The 14,476-nt window shown below is 48.6% G+C and overlaps 1 protein-coding gene across 2 annotated transcripts in view; it reads right to left on the bottom strand.

The window, feature by feature from the left end:
- PCSK9 (proprotein convertase subtilisin/kexin type 9) overlaps nt 1–14,476 on the bottom strand; it is a 172,725-nt gene that overhangs the window by 104,064 nt on the left and 54,185 nt on the right. The gene's annotated exons all lie outside the window — the stretch shown is intronic.

Genomic DNA, 14,476 nt, shown 5'->3' with positions numbered 1-14,476 from the left:
TTTGATGTGATAGCGATCGCGAAATCAGAGACGCCAGCACACTACACATTCAGAAACTGCACACTGTCTCTTGTCCCCTCATCCAACACAGAGGCCCTCTCTGGACACGCACAACACGAAAACGCTCCCCACACAGATTTTCTTTCAACCACACTCCCCGCACGGTATAGCGCTGAGTGTTTTGTGCCACTTCATAAGTAAGCCAGGTGTAACAAAACATATCTTCAACACTGGCTATTTTTTCACAGGATTTCCCACACACTGTGCTCTTCCCAACCCTTGAATTGTGGGCCCTAAAACTTGCAGGCAAGTAGCAGGAACGGATAGCCCGGCCAAAGCGCTAACATAGAGCAGTAAACACGCTGAACACCGACCAGTAAATTAGACACTTGCATTAAATTAAGAAAAATTAAGAAAAGCTACGTATGTACTGGTTACCTGTAAAATACTGTTTGCAAGAGTCCCCAATTACACAGAAGATATCATGCAATTGTATTACAGATTCACAGCTGCCACAAACAGAACTAATCAAGTCCTACTTAAGCCTTAAACTCACGAAAGAGATCCGAGGGTTGTGGCTAATCTGCAATTAATCACTTCAACCTAAACAGAATGCATAATAGTCACAATCTGTAGTCTAAATCTGTGATGGAAAGATTTAGAGATCCGAGTCCGTTGTGAGAACGAGGCATGCGGGGTTTGCTAGCATCACTCGAATAGTTTTATTATTGTATAGTTTTGTTTACCAGTAGTACAAAGCAAGTCTTCACGCTACAGAATACATAAACACTGCTCTCGAGCACTTTCACAACACAAAACGTCAATTTCATAAGCCACGCTCTCGTGAATCACCAGTTACAACTCACCACTCCTCGGCTGTCTGGCAAACGAAAGCAGCGTGCTATGAAACGGGCTTAAGAGGGGGGAGGGGCCGCCACAGTGTCAGCCTACAGCTGCCCTAAAGGCACAATTCCAAGCAGATGCACCACTTGGGCTCACGTGAAAAAATTCAATAAATTGCGGAAGGAAGAGGGGTAGCTTTACAGATAGATGTATAGATAACAGGTAGATCCATTCATAACTGACAAATTGGCCGATGTCAGCGTTTGACACGTTATTCCGCCATGACGTTTACAGCTAGGGGCATGTTGCACTCTGGGACTTGTAGTTTTACTTATCACATTGTATTGTTACGCACTCAAACCGACAGACCATGCACGCAACCTGGGCTTCATCCTGGACTCCTCCCTCTCCATGACCAGGCAAGTCAACGCCGTCTCCTCGGCGTGCTTCAACATCCTACGCATGCTACGGAAGATCTTCTGGTGGATCCCCACCGAGACCAGGAGGACCGTCACCCAGGCCCTCGTCACCAGCCGACTGGACTACGGCAACGCCCTCTACGCCGGTACCACCGCCAAGCTCCAGAAGAGACTCCAGCGGATCCAGAACGCCTCAGCCAGACTCATCCTCGACATCCCACGAACCAGCCACATCTCCGGACATCTGAGAGACCTTCACTGGCTCCCCGTCAACAAAAGAATCACCTTCCGCCTCCTCACCCACGCACACAAAGCGCTACACGACCAAGGCCCGAGGCTACCTCAACAGCCGAGTCAACTTCTACGCTCCCAAACGCCACCTCCGATCAGCCAACCTCGCCCTCGCCGCCGTCCCCCGCATCCGAAGAGCGACCACAGGAGGAAGGTCCTTCTCCTACCTGGCCGCCAAGACCTGGAACTCCCTCCCGACCGACCTGCGCCTGACCCAAGACCACCTCTCCTTCAGGAAGAAGCTGAAGACATGGCTGTTCGAGCAGTAGCGGCACCCCCCCACCCCCAGCGCCTTGAGACCCTACGGGTATGTAGTGCGCTCTATAAATGTCACTGATTGATTGATTGATTGATAATACACGGAAAAGTATGTAGCTGATCATCTGTAATAAATTCTTACAGTTGACTTTTGACTTCACAATGCTTGCTGTCAGAGGCATAACTATAGCTGCAGTTTAAACATGGAAATAGTCATGCCACCTGGACATTGAGTCGAAAAATATCAACATAAAGCAGTGCTAAAGTTAGATAAATTGCTTAGTTCGATACTAACATTAGCTTTCTGAGTGACCCAGCTGAAATCTCAACATCGACCTACCACTTGAATCAGTGTATTATACCCCAAACTTCTTTCTGTTTTTCCTTTCCAGACCACCCTGAAGTGGAACACAAGCAAGGCAGTGTTGTGTTGGGAGATGGGCCATCCCAACTGCACAAGCATTATGATATGAGGCAGCCTCTCAGAAATTAAATGTTGGACTTAAAGAGACTACATTCATGTGAGGGAATTGGGTGTACTATGTGGTGCTATTCCATCTCCCACAACACACGTCATCGGCACAATTTGGATTCCGCGAGCATGCACTAGCACAGCACAGTGCCCTTCTTTAGTACCTGCCATCGGTAAGAATGGGCCTTCTGAACACTCTAGAAGCATTAATCTGGAACGAGATTCAGGCTAACAGTCAAACAAATTGCTGGCCAAAGGCAAGTGAGGCTTTAGGAGAACTGGCCTCGCAACATCTGTGGGAAACACACTTAACGCATCACACTTCTAAACTCTCAGTAAACAAACAAAGAAGGCTATTATCCTGGGCACAAGATAAGGAACGCTTTCACAAGCGCAGACACTCGTGGCTATGCATCAACACATACAAATCGCCGACACAGCGGTATCTCTTCAAAAGAGAGGGAGAGGCGTGGTGCAGTGGTCAGAGTGGTGGACTCCGGACGGCAGAGCCTGTGGTTCGATCCCGGCGCCAGCGGCCTCACTTTCTGCATCCCCTCTTAGCGGCCTCACTTCCTGCATCCCCTCTTACAACAATTAACTTTCGTTATAACTCACACCCCATATGCTCGTTCCCTCCCACCCTTCCTTTGATGTCCGCTTTTCTTGTTGTTTACAAACCACGCCACACACTGCTGCACGCCGCACACTGCTGCACGCCGCACACTACCGCACGCCGCACACTGCTGCATTACACACTGCTGCACGCCGCACACTGCTGCACGCCGCACACTGCTGCACGCCTCACACTGCTGCACGCCTCACACTGCTGCACGCCTCACACTGCTGCACGCCTCACACTGCTGCACGCCACACACTGCTGCACGCCACACACTGCCGCACGCCACACACTGCCGCACGCCACACACTGCCGCACGCCACACTGCTGCGCACACTGCTGCATTACACACTGCTGCACGCCTCACACTGCTGCACGCCTCACACTGCTGCACGCCGCACGCCTCACACTGCTACATGCAACACTGCTGCATGCCTCACACTGCTGCACGCCACACACTGCTGCACGCCACACACTGCTGCACGCCACACACTGCTGCACGCCACACACTGCTGCACGCCACACACTGCTGCACGCCTCACACTGCTGCACGCCTCACACTGCTGCACGCTTCACACTGCTGCACGCCTCACACTGCTGCACGCCTCACGCTGCTGCACGCCACACAATGCTGCACGCCACACAATGCTGCACGCAGCACGCAGCTGCACGCCGCACGCTGCTGCACGCCGCACGCTGCTGCACGCCGCACGCTGCTGCACGCCTCACGCTGCTGCACGCCTCACGCTGCTGCACGCCTCACGCTGCTGCACGCCTCACGCTGCTGCACGCAGCACACTGCTGCACGCCGCACACTGCTGCACGCCACACACTGCTGCACGCCACACACTACCGCACGCCACACACTGCTGCACGCCTCACACTGCTGCACGCCTCACACTGCTGCACGCCTCACACTGCTGCACGCCTCACACTGCTGCACGCCTCACACTGCTGCACGCCTCACACTGCTGCACGCCTCACACTGCTGCACGCCTCACACTGCTGCACGCCTCACACTGCTGCACGCTTCACACTGCTGCACGCTTCACACTGCTGCACGCCTCACACTGCTGCACGCCTCACACTGCTGCACGCCACACACTGCTGCACGCCACACGCTGCTGCACGCCGCACGCTGCTGCACGCCTCACGCTGCTGCACGCCTCACGCTGCTGCACGCCTCACGCTGCTGCACGCCTCACGCTGCTGCACGCAGCACACTGCTGCACGCAGCACACTACCGCACGCCACACACTACCGCACGCCACACACTGCATTACACACTGCTGCATTACACACTGCTGCACGCCTCACACTGCTGCACGCCTCACACTGCTGCACGCCTCACACTGCTGCACGCCTCACACTGCTGCACGCCTCACACTGCTACATGAAACACTGCTACATGCCTCACACTGCTGCACGCCACACACTGCTGCACGCCACACACTGCTGCACGCCACACACTGCTGCACGCCACACACTGCTGCACGCCACACACTGCTGCACGCAGCACACTGCTGCACGCCGCACACTGCTGCACGCCGCACACTGCTGCACGCCGCACACTGCTGCACGCCGCACACTGCTGCACACTGCTGCACGCCACACTGCTGCACGCCTCACACTGCTGCACGCCACACACTGCTGCACGCCACAAACTGCTGCACGCCACACACTGCTGCACGCCACACACTGCTGCACGCCACACACTGCTGCACGCCACACACTGCTGCACGCCACACACTGCTGCACGCCACACACTGCTGCACGCCACACACTGCTGCACGCTGCTGCACGCTGCTGCACGCCGCACGCTGCTGCACGCCGCACGCTGCTGCACGCCGCTGCATGCCACACACTGCTGCACGCCACACACTGCTGCACACAGCACACTGCTGCACGCCGCACACTGCCGCACGCCGCACACTGCCGCACACTGCTGTGCACACTGCTGCATTACACACTGCTGCACGCCTCACACTGCTGCACGCCTCACACTGCTGCACGCCTCACACTGCTGCACGCCTCACACTGCTGCATTACTCACTGCTCCATGCTGCACGCAGCTGCTGCACGCCGCACACTGCTGCACGCCTCACACTGCTGCACGCCTCACACTGCTGCACGCCTCACACTGCTGCACGCCTCACACTGCTTTTATACGAGTTTATGCTACTGACATTGTAAATGACAATACCTTTTATTTGTTTTAAAACACAAATAAAAAGGCATTGTAATTTTACAATGCCAATAGCTCAAACTCTTATAAATGCGAGACCTATTGCATTGCAAATGCTTGTTTTCTCTTCTCTTTTCTGTCTCTCCCAGATTTCCATGGCTTATGACGGGAACTAGGTGTTGCTGTCAGGATAGTGAGGGGTGTAAGAGACCTAATGCATGGTCAGACTATCACAAGATGACTTGGCGAGCAGAATGAAAAGAGAATCATTAACAAAAGGGAGTTGTGGTTGGAAGCACCGGGACTTCCGCCTTGATAAAGCACAAAGTGGTGTGAATCGTGGGAAAATCTGCATCATTTTTTTCTGCAGAGTTGTATATATTTGTGGAGGAACAACACACTTCTGATAAATATTTGAGCATCCAAAAAGAGTGGACTGCAGCAATGATTTGTTAGGTGCAACTTTAAAGACCAGAGGAGAGCACACAGGGTTCAAAGGTGATCTTGGAACACGAAAATTGCATCTTGGGAGGAAGCACAAAGGGTGAATATTGAAACCAAGCAACTTTGGGTCGCTGCCTTCAGCTCTACGCCGTCCAAGGGAATGTTTGTGTATAGACATCTCCACACACATAAATTTGCATCTATGGATTGGAGGTTAATTTATTGGTATTCACCAATTCTGGGTGCAGATATACACCCGATAAAATGAATTATATAGCTCAAACCCATACATGAGTTTTTGGAAACTAACAACAAAAATTATTACATTATTGCTGCTAACACTAATACGTTTGTGATCAGATTTCATGACTGTCTACACGGAGAGATCTCTGCAAAGGAAGCAGAGATTTAGGTCTCTGCTATAGAAAACTGAGAAAGTCTAGGGAAATCATCATTCACCTGACCTCATTCATACATGCCTGGCTTACAATAACCCTGCCAGCACATGAATCCAGGACACAAGCTAGCACTGCCCTTTCCCTTGGAGTGCTTGAGTTTCCTACCTGGGTGAGACCTACAGCTCAGCAACAGTTACCAGGAAGTATCCACGCTCACTCAAGAGGAAGAGGAACTCCACTAAAGAGGTGGGACACCTTGTAATGACCTTTGTTGCAGAAGGCTGCTTATCATCTTAATGGAGTGAAGCTAGAGCGGTGTGGAAGGAGGTGACAGATTAAGTCCATGCATTTTGGTGGAACTACACCATGGAGGACTTAAAGAAAAAAATGGACAAGAGAAGGTAGATAAAGCAGATGTTATTCAGGATCCAGGTGACAAAAGGATATTCCTGGAGGCAGACCAGTGTCCAGTCTCTTCTTATGCCCAGACGTTTTTTTTTTTAATACTGACGTTCACTCTTACAAGTGAACATATCACACTAGGATTTCCGTCCGTGTACTCACTCCTACTCCTTCAAGATGCTTTAGAAGCTCACGTTTTCTGTTTTAATTCGCCGCATCCACATAATTCAGAGATAATAACTCATGGAACAAGCATTGGCATAGCCAATAGGTCTCGCCTTTGGGACCTTATAAGTGTTTAGTTATGCAGCACAATATCCTTGGTGCAACAACATCAACTGTTGTATGGCTAAACACTTATAAGGTCCCAAAGGCGAGACCTATTGGCTATGCCAATGCTTGTTATACATGTTAAGGTAAAATGTACTTCACATATACTTATATTGTAACTCCATAGGCATCTGATGTGCTCATCCATGTCATGTTCTATTATACTTTGAAGGTCCGGTGTTGCCTGCCCACCCGCCAACTGTAACCACTGCCTCCTGCGGTCCCACCTGTGCACTGACATCTTCAGACCAAAAACAACCACAGAAGGCAGAAACAGGTATGTCTCCAGCAAAATCATTTGCAATGTGTATAACCATGGTTCCTTTCTCCATAAGCGTCTGGATATTTAACATTTTGCATAAATCCTAAATCCCTTCTTTCTGCATGTATCAATTTTAAAATGTCATGAGTAAATTTATGTGTCTGATGTCACCACTTGTTTCACTAAATCCTTCTTTCAATTCTTCGGCGTTTTGGGAATATGTAGGTGTCCCTTTTAAACTCTCACTTCTAGCCACCCATGCCTCTATTGCGTACAATCGGTGAATATTTTTTAGTTCATGCTACCTTGTAGTCTTTTACGTCATGTCATATCATGTCATTAAGACCCAAGGTGTGAACCAGCAGGTTTATCAGCTATCTCAACGTAGAGGTAAATGAACCTCAAGTGTGGTGCTGAAGGAGTATAAAGATAACATTTTACCCAAGTGTTTATTTGAAGCTAGTGAAAAAAGTGAAACATGTTTAACGTGACAAGAGCAAAGACCTTAATAGGTAACTGTATACATAATATATAGCATACGTGAGTTGCGTAGGTGCAGAATTGGTACTAGCGGATAATCAAAGAGAAGTTCATTTGCCCTAACACTTACTGGAATTTTCAAGCCGAGGTTGGTGAATTATCATGAAGTGTACTCTCATAGTGCCTCTTCATTGTTCCTCTCAGCTTCCGTCCGCTTTTACCTTACAGTTCCCTGTCACCGTAAACCAAAACTGACCTCGCATTACCCTTGAGCATCTTCACAGTGCACTATCACAGCGTGCCCTTATTATGCCCCAGCACCACCTCCCAGTCTCAGACTGCCCCAATTATTGTTCCCCATTGCAAGAGTATATGAGACACTAAACGTCTGTGGGAGACATGAGCAGAGCTGAGCCAAGCCATCAAAAAACCAAGCATTTGCAATGCAATAGGTCTCGCATTTATAAGAGTTTGAGCTATTGGCATTGTAAAATTACAATGCCTTTTATTTATGTTTTGGTTTTAAAACAAATAAAAGGCATTGTCATTTACAATGTCAGTAGCATAAACTCGCATAAAAGCAGTGTGTGGAGTGCAGCAGTGTGCGGCGTGCAGCAGTGTGAGGCGTGCAGCAGTGTGAGGCGTGCAGCAGCGTGTGGCGTGCAGCGTGCAGCAGCGTGTGGCGTGCAGCAGTGTGTGGCGTGCAGCGGCTTGCAGCAGTGGGCGGCATGCAGCAGTGTGCGGCGTGTAGCAGTGTGCGGCGTGCAGCAGTGTGCGGCGTGCAGCAGTGTGCGGCGTGCAGCAGTGTCGTGCAGCATGCAGCAGTGTGCGGCGTGCAGCAGTGTGCGGCGTGCAGCAGTGTGCGGCGTGCAGCAGTGTGCGGCGTGCAGCGGCATGCAGCAGTGTGTGGCGTGCAGCAGTGTGCGGCGTGCAGCAGTGTGCGGCGTGCAGCAGTGTGTGGCATGCAGCAGTGTTTCGTGTAGCAGTGTGAGGCATGCAGCAGTGTGGCATGCAGCGGCGTGCAGCAGTGTGCGGCGTGCAGCAGTGCGTGGCGTGCAGCAGTGCGTGGCGTGCAGCAGTGCGTGGCGTGCAGCAGTGCGCGGCGTGCAGCAGTGTGCGGCGTGCAGCAGTGTGCGGCGTGCAGCAGTGTGCGGCAGTGTGGCGTGCAGCGGCGTGCAGCAGTGTGGCGTGCAGCGGCGTGCAGCAGTGTGAGGCGTGCAGCAGTGTGCAGTGTGCAGCGTGCAGCAGTCTCGCATTTGTGAAAGTTAGAGTTTTTAGCATTGAAATCTAATGTTTTTTTACTTTAGTCTGTTCATTTGCAGAGGAGTGATTATATTTGCGTAGAGCTATTGCCATTTATATGACGTTGTGGTGCTGGAGAACCTGGAAATAGGTTATAAGGGAGGGGAGACAAGAGTGATAGGTGCGTGAAAAATAAGTAACAAAATCCTTGAAAAAACAAACACATAGGTAATGCAAGATTAAGTAAAGCATGTGAAATCTAGTCAGGAACAACATGTTTACTTTAAAGGTTTTGGTTAGTTAGAGCCAAACGCACTTTACCGGCAGCCCAGAACTGCTTGCCTCTATCTAATGTGCTGAACCACCGTAGCGCGAGCGGACTCAAACTGTGAATTCACTCCAAAATACGATGACAATGACAGCGACATTAAAAAAGCGGAAGGGGTAAGTGCACCGCACCCTTGTCTGATGAGATGTAAATGGCGTGTGTGCCCTCGGAAGCATCTTATGAGTCAGGGTTGGGGGCCAATCATAACTATGTCTGCAGGGTAACAAACAAAGCAAGCTGACGACTTTGGCTCTGTGGAACCTGGTCCAGCAATTTTAATCAAAGCGAAAATAGACGAAAAGAGTGCGTCATATTTTAAAGCTAAATGCAGTTAAACGTTTTATTGCCTGTGCTCTATGCTAGAGTTTTGGGCATGATCTGTATGATGCGCCTTGCTTAATGTGGCCCCACGGGCCGTCCGTGAGACCAAAGACATTACAATTGCCCGTTAACTTGAAACTCCATCCTGTGGATCTTAATATACTTTGCTGCTGCACAAACGCGTTTCAGTAGGGTTGGCTGTCACACAATAGCACTGGTAACCTCAATAGACATAAGTGCAGGTTAACAAATGGCGTAGAAGCTGGAGCCCGGGGACTGATTGGGAGGGAGGAGGAAGGGAGGGGGGAGGGAGGGGTAGAAGAGTGGGGGGACTGAGAGCACAGAGAGTGGGGGTGGAGGAGAAGAGAAAGAGTCAACAATGAAAGCATAACGGGCGCCACGCTGATAAAGTATGCATGTCCACAATACATAAACAAACAAATGTGGCCATTAACCAACAGTGCCTGAAAATAACAGTGAAAGTGAAACCACGCAATAAAGTATGTATGACCACAGTGGGGGCTGGCGTGGTTGAAAGAGTGGCGCTCACATTTGGTTGCTGGGATTAGCAAGCTCGGCGGAGCGTGGCGCGCGCGCGCTTGGGGGCGGGGGAGCGGACCCTTTGAAGTGCTCCCAAAAGGCGGATTGCATGGCGGCACGATGCACGTGATTGTGCGCGTGCTAGCCATGCAATCCGCTTTTTGGGAGCACTTTTCAAACCTGCTTTCTATAGTCTCGCTTTGCGATCGCTTACGCGATAGCAAGGTCGAGACCTAATAAACGTGGGAGCCCGAAGAGCGAAGTGTCGTTTTTCCATAGAGGGGTCATGAGCGATGGGTTCCGGCACTATAATTTTATTGTCTATGGTTTTCATGATTTCTGTGAGAGGACAGCTACATATGTCATGCTTCTTTGTCTGGTACAGTATTGTTGAGTTGTATATATGGATATCATGCTGAGCGCAATGTTCTCGTTTATTCAAAAACATAATAAAAAAGTTTTTTTTTTTAAATGTAAACAGTCAACAAACATCATGATAAAGACTCTTTAAAATGAAAAAGTGTCTCAATTAAGAACATACAATTATATCACTGAATTGAGTTGCATTTATTAAAAGTCTTTTTTTTTTTTTTAACATGAAACATTCAAGAATACCTCTATGCCCTGATGACGTTGCCACGAGTTACCCAAGATGTGTTAGATTGTTATGCTCTCTGTTATTGGGGCCAATCTGGTTATGAAATGTGAGGCAAGTTTATTTTATATTAAACATAAAAAAGTGAGGAGTTTGTATATTGGGGATCCTGAACTTAACTACTTCAATGCGCACTCAAATTTGCTAGTCAAGGAAAATGATGCATAGTGTAGTGAAGCAATGTGCTTCAAATCACAATGTGGTAAAGTGAGGACGCGGAGATTGGAGCCCACAGTTTTCCCTATTGTAAATTGTGCAATTAAGCGGCTGTTGGATTACATCCTTTTATATTCCATTTAGCACCAAAGGTCAAGGCCTTCTGTTCAAACTATTTTATGAATAAGCATTAGTACAATAAACACATGTATCACACCTTACATCAAACTGGAACTATACACAAATATGTGTGTGTGTGTGTGTATAGTCATATGTTAAGTGTACGGGAAGGCAGGAGATGCACGTTTTAGTATAACATCATCTGACAGAAGGATTTTAGGAATGGCTTAATACATCATTAACTGTAATTAAATAATTTAGAAAACAAAGAGGTCATAAAGCCCGCACAGAACTTGCTCCACAGGTTACAACTTCAAGGTGATGTGGGGCATGACTTCAAAGAGATACGCTCTGCCACTATTTAATCTTCAGTTTGCACTCCACTCATGAAATAAATATGGGCTTATAAATCCCTTCCTTCCCCCCCCAGTTCTGAACCCATGTCAACTGTGCCATTCAGCGTGCCATGGTAACCCCGGACTGTTGTATAATATGGTTTGAAATTCCTGTAATACCTGTTCCCAGTGTACATATGTGTCCCCTGACAGCAAATTCTCCATGCCCAACTCAATGAATCCAACTGCCCACTCCCCACTTCCCTTTGCTTCCCTAAATGTTTACCAGTGCCCCATCCGCACTGGACTGCGGCCTCATTAATGTACCTTCAGTACAAAGCTTCCCGTCTCGCTGTGTTCCAATTCCACCTTTCCAACCTCTCTGTATGCCTCCACTGTGCCCATGTACCCAATCCCTGCCTTACCATAAACTACTCCTTGTGCTCCAGTGACCCTCCAAATCTGTGCCTCCACCTTCTGCAAGATGAGGCTGAGAAGGAAGTACGCCCAAGGAGTGGTGACAGACTCAAACTCGGCCACTGTTCTTTCGGGATGAGTGGAATTGGCGGAAGCATGTCTCTCTGTCAGACAGTAGCACAAGAGGGCCAAAACAAAGCATTTTGTAGAAAGCCAGTTGCAACCACCCAAGCCTGGCTGATGGTATGAACCAGACTAGCCGCAATGTTTCATCTCAGAAGGTAACCCTGGTCATGGAGTTCTTCTGTCATACGCATGGGCTCCATCACTCTGGCAGATCATGGGTAAGAGGTGCTGAAGAGAGGAATGGGATTCCAAAAATGAGAACGGGATCAGCTCTCTTGCATTTAGCCTACATTTCCACTGGATTTGAAGAGGTATGCAAGAGACTCACGCAGCAGAAGTTGGAGTGCAAGGAAAAGGATGATTCCTGAGGATCGGAACTCTAGGCAGCTGCCAGATATGAACCAAACTAAGGATGAGCCAATATTGGTACTGAAGGGCACTTTACACGTTAGTTAGATGAGATATAACAGTGAATGAAACGATTCAAGCTTCAGAAGAAAGCCACAGCTGCATTGCATCAGGCATTCATTTAATCAACCATGTAGGAAAACGTTCAGTATCAGGCCTTTTAAGGCCTTCTCGTTTATGTGCCATGGATGGCTTAGACTTTTGAGACTTCTGCCCAGTAATAGACTGTCACTACATCCTTCCAGTGTTTTGCCCCTTACACCTATGTGTTAGCTAAGCATTCTTAGGTGGAAATGAGCGCCAACCTCCTAAATACTGCAAGTAACCTTTCCCCACCTTTGGCAGCTCCCCATTGCTCCTTGTTTGGTTCAACCTTTATAAATACATTTACATATATATTACACATGGACATAAGACCAAAATGCCCTTCACTCTCTCACCACTGAATTCTGTTCATATTGACTAGAGTTGCATCTTGAGTAAGCTGAACACGTTATATAGGTACCAAAACTGCCCTCAGAAATTTTTGTCTCACTATTGGTAGCATTTTGGATCTTCCATAAAATAAATGTACCCCCTCTGCTTTAGCTATACTAGGATTTAGCCATAGGCATCCTTAGGGATCAACTAAGCACAGGCAAGTCTCCTTTTGTATAAATGTCCTATGTGTATGAAGAGTGCTCATATTGAACCTTTCTTGTTTCATGTACTTTTAGAGCATTCAAAAGCACATAATTAGTCAAGCCTCTTTACTACACAGATTTACCTTTAGTATAATCTGTGACATTTTGTCTCTCGCTGGGGGAATATTTCTATGTTGTGTTCCTGTATAAATTACTCAAACTCCTGGAAGAAGAATCTACTAGCTGTTTGAACCAGCATCGGCAAAACCAACATGTGGTGCCGGTGAGATCTATGGGCTTTGGAAATCATTTTTAGCCATGCTGTACAGCAGCGCGACTGCTGAGCAGCATGGCTGCTGAAAATAATGTTTAAAAAATTGCTATGCTGTGGCTGTGCAAACAAGGATGCAAAATGAGGCAAGCATTTTTCCATTTTTTTCTACCAACCTGAAATGTATTCGTAAAAGTTGCATGAAATGTGTTTTTTTATGTAGCACTGATGCGCTTCAAATAAAAATAAAAATGGAGGGGTTGTTCTGGGGTAGACAGTGGGCAGAGGATGAGCCAGCACAGAGTAAGGGAGTTTGGGAGAGAATGTTAGGGAAGCACATGGAGAATGCACAGTGGGTGGGCAGACCAGAACTCGGACAATGGAGGGTGGTCAGTCATTGAAACATGCGGACAGCGGTGGGTAGGCGTGCAGGACATGGGAAATCATACGCACAATGGAAGATCAGCAAGCGGGGATGGTGACGCACTCAGGCAAGGAAAGGTGGGCAGTCGGTGATAGGGAATCATATGTACAACAGAGGGTGGAGAGGCAGGAATAGGGAAGCAATGGAGGGAAGACGGAATGAGGAAGCAATCGGAACAGGTTAAGGAAACAAGAACGGCAACAGAAGGTGGGCAGATGGGGAGGAAGCAAGAACAGCAACTAAGGGAAGGAGGACGAGGGGGAAAACAAATGGGTAAGAAAAAGGAATGCAAAGTACACTTTGGGAGACTGCTGAAACACATACACTCTCACAGAGTGCTTAACCAAAAAGAAAAAGTATCGCCTGAAAAAGGAGCAGTGGAAGGAAAGCCCATAAAAACTGACGAATAAGCAGCAAGCATATGAGAGCCAATCAATGGTAAGCAATGGACAGGTTTGAAGCCCTCTGTAAGCTAACAGTATGTCTCGCAACAAGCATCATATGTGCTGTCTCAGGCGAGACCTAAAGAACAAGTTACTAACCTTCGGTAACGATGTATCTGTAAGAGACATTAGTTAGTTAGATTCCTCACCTTAGAATATCCCCAGGCGTCAGACTGGATCCGGAAGATTTTTCGTCAGCAATACCCCTTGCGCGTCGCTAGGCGTCGTCTGCGGCTCCGCGTCCGTCGTCGGCGTCGTGCGCCGGGATGACGTCGTCGGAGTACTTAGACGCCGCCCTCGCGCGCTGACGTCAGTTCTTGTACATAGCCTTCCGCGCCAGGAACGCAGAGCCATGCAAAGACCGACACTGGTGCCAAAAATAAAATCTAGGGGCCTGAAAGGACAACCTTAACCCTAGATGTCAGTTCGCAGAACGGGGAGGATGGGTGGGTCGGTGAGGAATCTAACTAACTAATGTCTCTTACAGATACATCGTTACCGAAGGTTAGTAACTTGTTCATCTGAAAGAAACACGTTAGTTAGATTCCTCACCTTAGAATAGATACCCAAGCAATACCATCCCCGGTGGTGGGTCTGCGAACCAAGATCACACCAGAAAGTCCTGGAGGACAGAACGGCCAAAGAAGCCATCCCTCCGGACTTGGCT

The sequence above is a fragment of the Triturus cristatus genome, chromosome 4_2 (assembly GCF_964204655.1).
Source record: "Triturus cristatus chromosome 4_2, aTriCri1.1, whole genome shotgun sequence".
In the NCBI taxonomy this organism is placed as follows: domain Eukaryota; kingdom Metazoa; phylum Chordata; class Amphibia; order Caudata; family Salamandridae; genus Triturus; species Triturus cristatus.
The sequence above is the reverse complement of the archived record's forward strand: the minus strand, read 5'-3'. Positions and strand labels throughout refer to the sequence as shown.